General features: G+C 40.1%; 1 protein-coding gene across 1 annotated transcript in view; it reads left to right on the top strand.

Moving 5' to 3' along the window:
- The first annotated feature begins 1,448 nt into the window (after positions 1 to 1,448).
- LOC133541888 (neurabin-2-like) overlaps positions 1,449 to 8,417 on the top strand; it is a 109,078-nt gene continuing 102,109 nt past the window's right edge. Inside the window, exon 1 of the mRNA XM_061885611.1 lies at positions 1,449 to 1,552. The gene's annotated coding sequence lies outside the window, so the exon portion shown is untranslated. The remainder of the gene's footprint in view (positions 1,553 to 8,417) is intronic.

Raw genomic sequence — 8,417 nt, 5'->3', positions numbered from 1 at the left:
CCTCGTTTGTTTTTTACCAGCGATGCTACGACAGAGATGGCACAGAGATGGCAAGAATGTCTGGATATCCTGCGACCCTCAAAGTAGATGCATTCCCAACGATAAAGTCAACAAAATCACAAAGGTGAGTTTTGTTGATGTTATTGACTTATGTGCTAATCAGACATATTTGGTCGCGGCATGACTGCCAGCTAATCGATGCTAACATGCTATTTAGGCTAGCTGTATGTACATATTGCAGCATTATGCCTCATTTGTAGCTATATTTACATCCAGCCTTTCCCTCCACCCACATTTAATGCCAAACAAACACAACGGTTTAAGTTGCTCCAGTGTCAAGAGATGCGAAAGTCCCTCGTTTGTTTTTTACCAGCGATGCTACGACAGAGATGGCACAGAGATGGCAAGAATGTCTGGATATCCTGCGACCCTCAAAGTAGATGCATTCCCAACGATAAAGTCAACGAAATCACAAAGGTGAGTTTTGTTGATGTTATTGACTTATGTGCTAATCAGACATATTTGGTCGCGGCATGACTGCCAGCTAATCGATGCTAACATGCTATTTAGGCTAGCTGTATGTACATTTGAAACTGTATTTACATCCAGCGTTTCCTTCCACCCACATTTAATGCCAAACAAACACTTACCAATCGACAGATTTAAGTTGCTCCAGTGTTCAATGCGAAAGTCCTGATCGTTTGGTCCGCACATTTTACCGCACATTTCGTTTTCGCTATCTGCCTCCACACTCCAACCATCTGTTGAATCGTTTAAACCGCTGAAATCCGAGTCTGAATCCGAGCTAATGTCGCTATATCTTGCTGTGGTAACCGCCACGTTGTTTGTATTGGAATCACTGGATGACGTCACAGGAAAATGGACAGTGGCTTCGCACATGGCGAAAATCAAGCACTTTAAAGCTTTTTTTAGGGATATTCCGGGACGGGTAAAATTTTGAAAAAAACTTCGAAAAATAAAATAAGCCACTGGGAACTGATTTTTATTGGTTTTAACCCTTCTGAAATTGTGATAATGTTCCCCTTTAAGTCTAAACATTGATTATTAAAAAAAAAAATACTTCAAAAATATACTTTTAAATGGATTTAATATGGGAATAAATAAAAAATGCAATTTGGACAATACTGTACATAACTAAACAATATTACACAGAAAAATGAATATATTTGTAAGAAAAAAAAAGTAAAATATACTGGTATCAATAGTACCGATTTTGGATCGATCCGACTAGTATAGATGTGTTATTTGTTTACCTTTTGAATTAGCTTCGTTAGGACACTTTTTATATATACGTAATAAATAATGAATCAATATTTTGGGGGGATGATTGGGCTGGAATGAAAGACAAAACAAAAGGAGAGGATGTTAAAGGTAAGATAAGATAAGGGGATGGAGGAAAGCAGAGGATGGGAGGGGGAAGAAGAGGAGGAGGAGCAGAAGGGAGGAAGGCTGTCGAGCCGCCAGGAGGACTCAGTCGGAAGAAGCGGACGAAGCGGGACAATGGACGGAGCGAACGCCGCCGGATAGTACGGTAAGGCTGCCCGAACGAGGCTTGCGTCCGACGGTTGCCCAACGAGGAGCCATAATGTCCGCGAAGACGCGGGGGGAGGGAGGAAGGAAGCGACGCGGCTGAGCGGGGCCTGTGGCTCCTCTCTGAGCCCGCCTCCTGGCTGCTCCTACCCCGGCGCCGGTGACACGTTATTACTGCTTGTTTATGCTCTACGACAGCCATGTTCCCCCTTCTATTCTTGTCCTCTTCGGCGCACGTTTAAGGGATGCCGGGGCATTTATTGGCGCGTTTCCAAACAAAAAACACAGCCGATTTGTTATCAATATAACAGGCAACTCAATCCAGGTGCTTTTTTTATCGTGGCGTTTTGATAATCCACGTCAATGTGGGAATGTGGAGTTTTTCAATGGGAGTTCGTAGCGTGCAGCAGCAGCAGATGCTCCCAGTGCGTGTGCACACACAGCACAAGGCAGCACAAGGCCAGCAGGCCTGCGTGTTTCCCTGCACTTAAACACGGACTGTGGAATAGATGGAAGCATTGTGTTTTCCATAATGCGTCCTCTGTTTCATGCTGTACAGGCAGCATATTCAAAGACATACATTCGGCTGTGACCCCCATGCTGTCGGCTTTGCGTCACAATTCAGTGTCTTAGGCTGCGTTTACACCCCAGTCCGGTCCAGTCCAGTCCTGTGGTCTTTGAGGTTTTCCTGGCCAGGGACCCCCCCAACTGCCAGAAGGAGCCCCTATTTATATATCTTGCATGATTTCATTGTACATTAAGATGATTCTAAAGCAGGGGTAGGGAACCTGTGGCGCTAGAGCCAGATGTGGCTCTTTTAATGACTGCATCTGGCTCTCAGATACATCTTAGCTGACATTGCTTAAAGGCCTACTGAAACCCGCTACTACCCACCACGCAGTCTGATAGTTTATATATCAGTGATGAAATATTAAGGGGGAACATTATCACAATTTCAAAAGGGTTAAAAACAATAAAAAATCAGTTTCCAGTGTCTTTATTTTCCGAAGTTTTTTTCAAAATGTTACACCTCCCGGAATATCCCGAAAAACTGCCTCAAAGTGCCGGATTTTCACTATCGCTATATCCACCCGTCCATTTCCCTGTGACGTCATACAGGTCTGCCAATACAAACAACATGGCGGTTACCACAGCAAGATGTAGCGACATTAGCTCGGATTCGGACTTGGATTTCAGCGGTTTAAGCGATTCAACAGATTATGCATGTATTGAAACAGATGGTCGGAGTATGGAGGCTGATATTGAAAACGAAATTGAAGAAGAAATTGAAGCTATTGAGCGAATAGCTATAGACGCTATTCGGCCATAGCATGGGAGTACCTAATGAAGTGGCCCATAGCATGGTTGCCTTATTAGCATCGCCGGTAAAATGTGCGGACCAAACGATCAGGACTTTTGCATCTTGAGACACTGGAGCAACTTAAATCCGTCGATTAGTAAGTGTTTGTTTCGCATTAAATGTGGGTATCTAGTTTCAAATGTACATACAGTTAGCATAAATAGCATGTTAGTATCGATTAGCGTAGCATGTTAGCATCGATTAGCTGGCAGTCATGCCGTGACCAAATATGTCTGATTAGCACATAAGTCAACAACATCAACAAAACTCACCTTTGTGATTTCGTTGACTTAATCTGTGCCATGTTTGTCTTAGCATCGCCGGCAGACACTCTGGCAAATTCAATGGGAGTCTGGCAGCAGATTTCTTGCCAGTGGCGCAACTTGAATTCCTCCCTGTTAGTGTTGTTACACCCTCCGACAACACACCGACGAGGCATGATGTCTCCAAGGTTACAAAAAATAGTCGAAAATAACAGAGCTGAGACCCGGTGTTTGTAATGTGAAAATGAAAATGGCGGGTGTATTACCTCGGTGACGTCACGTTCTGACGTCATCGCTAAAAGACAGATAAACAGAAAGGCGTGTAATTTGCCAAAATTCACCCATTTAGAGTTCGGAAATCGGTTAAAAAAATACATGGTATTTTTTCTGCAACATCAAGGTATATATTGACGCTGGCATAGGTTTGGTGATAATGTTCCCCTTTAACATTGCAACACATGCCAATACAGTCTTTTTAGTTTACTAAATTGCAATTTTTAATTTCCCGGGAGTTTCTTCTTGAAAACGTCGCGTAACGATAACGTATACGCGTGACGTCACAAACTGTTAGTGAAGCAAATAGAATTAGATGTTTCAATCCCTTTGGTAAGTAGGAACAGTCTTGACGGTAGCAGTCGGTGTGGAGTGGTGAAAGGGAGGGTAAGTATGTCATTGGGGTCTTCGGGTGGGCAACCTGCTTCGACGTTTCGTTGATTTGAAGCCCACGCCGTCTCTAGAGGGCTCAACGGTGTACCTAGCGTCCCAGGTACACCCCCCTCCATGCCATACCCTCCATATCCTGTCGGACTATACATGGCAGGGTCGTCCTTTTCCCTGAGTCAGGCCTAAGCACACAACTAAAAGTCGTCTGCTTTAATCGCATAATTACACAGTATTATGGAGATCTCTGTTGTTGAATCTTTTGCAATTTGTTCAATTAACATTGGAGAAGTCAAAGAAGAAAGATGGAGTTGGGAAGCTTTAGCCTTCCACCACACAAACACGCGGTGATTCCTTGTTTAAAATTCCCGGAGGTGAAACTTTACTATGGATCACAGCAGTCAAGCGAACATGGATCCAGACCGAATTTCAACCAGCAGGTTTCGGTGAGAAAATTGTGGTAAAAAGTCGCTTCTTACCGATGATCAGCTGAGCTTGCGCCGTCCATAAAGCTGCCGTCGACTCCCCTGAGACACTGGCCTCAAGACACCCATGGACACACATCTCCGACTATCAGGTACTATTAAACTCACTAAAACGCTAGCAACACAATAGAAAGATAAGGGATTTACCAGAATTATCCTAGTAAATGTGTCTAAAAACATCTGAATCCGTCCCAATGCAATCGCGTTTTTTTCTCTCTCTAGTCCGTCGCTATCAATATCCTCAAACACGAATCTTTCATCCTCGCTCAAATTAATGGGGAAATTGTCGTTTTCTCGGTGCGAATAGCACTTTTTGTTGGAGGCTCCCATTAGAAACAATGTGAAGATGTGAGGAGCCATCAAGTTGTGACGTCATCGTCTGCGACTTCCGTTAAAGGCAGGGCTTTTCTATTGGCGACCAAAAGTTGCGAACTTTATCGTGGATGTACTCTACTAAATCCTTTCAGCAAAAATATGGCAATATCGCGAAATGATCAAGTATGACACATAGAATGGACCTGCTATCCCCGTTTAAATAAGAAAATCTAATTTCGGTAGGCCTTTAACACAAGACCTGGGGAAAATTAAGGCCCGGAGGTCACATGCGGCCCTTTATGCTTTTCAATCAGGCCCGCCGGACATTCCCAAATCTTTTTTTTTTTTTTTTTAGATCTTCAAGATGGAAATTGTAGCTGCCATTTTGATGTGCACTCATGTTTTCAAATTACTGTGAGTCTTGAACTATACAAAGTATTTGAATGGTTTAAATCTGCTCCTTTGCATGATATACTAGTTACTATGGTCATTTAATTAGTTACTATGCTAATCTAAATTGTTACGAAGGTAATCTAAGTCACAGCAGCTCAGACGAGGCACCAAACAGTGTGGGTGGGGAGCGTTTCCACAAGGTGTTTCCAGAGCGGCCAGTCTGAAATGCGGGTGTCAGGGACAGACATGGAAAGAAATTTTTACAACAAAGTTCTGAAGCTTAGTGATATATCAGATATATCAGATTATACATGTTTTTTTTTTACCCTTCACTTTCATATTTTGCTGTGTTTTTTGCGTTTTGCTTGATTGTAAAATATGTTGATGTAGAGGCGGTGTGACGTTCATATGTTGTCAATATTCAGTGTTTTATCCTTCATAGTTAATATTGTAAATCCCACATGCTTTATTTTCATGTACATTCTGGGTGTCTCATTCAGTAAAAAAATTTTAAATTCCACTCTGTTTTTTAAAACAGTCTCTCATAACTTTTTTAGCATTCAATCAGACATTGAGTTGTTGTATTATTGTTCCTAAAAATCTGATGTATCGGCCCCCAGACACATTTTTTTCTCAAAATATGGCCCCCCGAGTTGAAATAATTGCCTAGGCCTGCTCTAACATGATTAATAATAAATAATTCCACTGGTAATCACAGTGTTAAAAATAACGTTCAACGTATAAAACATTGTCATGCACTTTAATCCATCCATCCGTTTCTTACCGCACCTGTTCAAGAAGTCGCATCAACGGTAAGAAGTATTTTATTTACTATTGGTTAGCGTCAGAATAAAAAAATACTTATCATACTCTAAAAATGTTGGTCTTACTTAAACAATGCACACATTCAGTTGTATTCATTGTTAAAAAATATTATATGGCTCTCACGGTAATACACTTTAAAATATTTGGCTTTCATGGCTCTCTCAGCCAAAAAGGTTCCCGACCCCTGTTCTAAAGGTACCTTGTTATTGTCCATCTATTCATGTTCTACCGTTTGTCCCTTTCACTGTTGCGGCCCGTTGAGCTTTTCAATCTGGCCCGCCGGACATTACCAAATATTTTTTTTAGATCTTTAAAATGGAAAGTGTAGCTGCCGTTATGATGTGCTGTCATTTTTTCTAATGACCGTAAGTCTTCAACTATACAAAGTATTTCAATGGTTGGAATCTGAGTTTATGGAGGATATACCAGTTACTATGGTAATACAATTAGTTACTATGGTCATCTGATTAGTTACTATGGTCATTTACGTCACAGCAGCTGAGACGAGGCACCAAGCAGTGTGGGTAGGGAGCGTTCCTACAGACGCGGAAGGAGATTTTCACAACAAAGTTCTAAAGCTTAGTGATATATAAAATAGAATAGAAAGTACTTTATTGATCTCTGGGGGAAATTCAGCAAATATCAGATTGTAGGTGGGTTTATTTTGTACCCTTCGCGTTCATATTCCACTGTTTCTTGAATTTTTGTTGCGTTTCACTTGATTGTAAAATATGTCGATCGAAAGTGGGTGGGACATTCATATTTAGTCAATATTCAGTGTTTTATCCTTCATAGAAAAAAAATAAATTCCATTATGTTTTTTAAGGTGGTCTGTCATAACGTTTTTAGCATTCAGTCAGATATTATTGTGAGGTTTTGTGTTAGTGTTTCTAAAAATAGATATACCGGCTGGCCCCCCAGGAATTATAAACATGCACAACAATGTTTCAACTGTGTATCCTTTTTAAAGAAACATTTCATGTTAGTAGAATCATAAGGTCAATAAGGCTATATTAATGTATTAAATAACATTCAATGTTTTAATCAGATATGACCTATTAAAAAATGTTATTCAGGATTTATTACTGTGCTTTCTGCTCCGCCGCTCTCAGTCTGTGAAACGCGCTCCCTGACCACCTGAGTGCACCACAGACTGTTGATTTTTTTTTAAAAGGCTTGAAAACCATTCTTAAAATAAAAAAGAAAAAAGAAAGCCTTTTTTTAGATATGTGTGCCAGTTCTAGCTATTAGGCTGTTCTAGTATTTATTTATTTTTTTATTTTTTTGTCCTGTCCAGCTTCTCAGGCAAATCATATACTGTAGTTGATGTAGATGTCCATATCGGCTGTTCAGATTTACTTTACAAAAGAGAAGTGTAGGATACTTCTCTTGTTGCCTTATTTGTATTTGACTATATTAAATGTATTTATATTATCATTTGGTGCAGCCGGGCTGGAGTAGGAGGGGATAGAAAGAGGAAAAAAAGGAAGAAAGAGGGGGAAATTGTGGGGACAAGAGGGGGATTAGACAGAGAAACAACAACAGCAAATACATCAATAACAACAACAACAACAATGGAGCAGCATCAGCAAATACGATATGTAAAAATATGGTATTTATTTAATTTTTTTAATGCACTGTAGCACATTGAAGTTGTTTGCTCAATGTAACGTGTTTTTACAAATAAAATCTATTATTATTGTTTTTATTATTATTAATATTCATGTGAAGATGTCGAAAATCAACTTATTTATGTTTATATACTCAGACGTGAAGTAATTCGCTGCCTAGCCAGGAAAATCCGCACTGTTAAAATATATGAAACAGGTTTCCGTGTCATACCAGTGCACAGTTGCAGGGGGGTGCAAAACTCCATAGGAATGCACATTTCCTCAGAAGAAAATGAATGTATAATTAACACCTGAGCAACTGGCCCAAAATGACAAGGATATTTATCATTACCATAAAATCTTTTGCCCTTTTTATTGTTTATAAACCCATGAACTATGTCCCTGGACACAGAAGGACTTTAATTATGACCAATGTATGATCCTGTAACTTCTTGGTTTCAGATTGATAGCAAAATATGTGGTATCACCCAAAACTACCACACTGGCTGCTCTCTCCCCTCCCTAGATGAACTGTACAGTGCCAGGTGCCTCAAAAAGGCCCAAAACATCATAAAGGACCCATCTCACCCTGGACATAAACTTTCTGAACTGATGCCCTCAGGCAGGAGATACAGGACAATAAAATGCCGGACAAACCGATTTAAGAACACTTTTTACCCGAGAGCCATAGTGTCGCTGAACACAAGATGACAATAATGACTGTGCATGTGAGCTGTATGCTAGGTATTTTTATGTATTCTTATCAAGTTATCTATGTTCTTATGTTTTTATGTGTTATGAATTTGCACTAAATTAGTTTTTGCATAAAATTTCGTTGTACAATGTACAATGACAATAAATATATATTCTATTCTAAGTATCAAACAACAGAAGAATATGTGATTATTGCATTTTAACAGAAGTGTAGCTAGAACATGTTAAAAGAGAAAGTAAG

The sequence above is a fragment of the Nerophis ophidion genome, linkage group LG23 (genome assembly GCF_033978795.1).
Source record: "Nerophis ophidion isolate RoL-2023_Sa linkage group LG23, RoL_Noph_v1.0, whole genome shotgun sequence".
NCBI lineage: Eukaryota > Metazoa > Chordata > Actinopteri > Syngnathiformes > Syngnathidae > Nerophis > Nerophis ophidion.
This window is presented reverse-complemented; position numbering and strand designations above follow the sequence as displayed.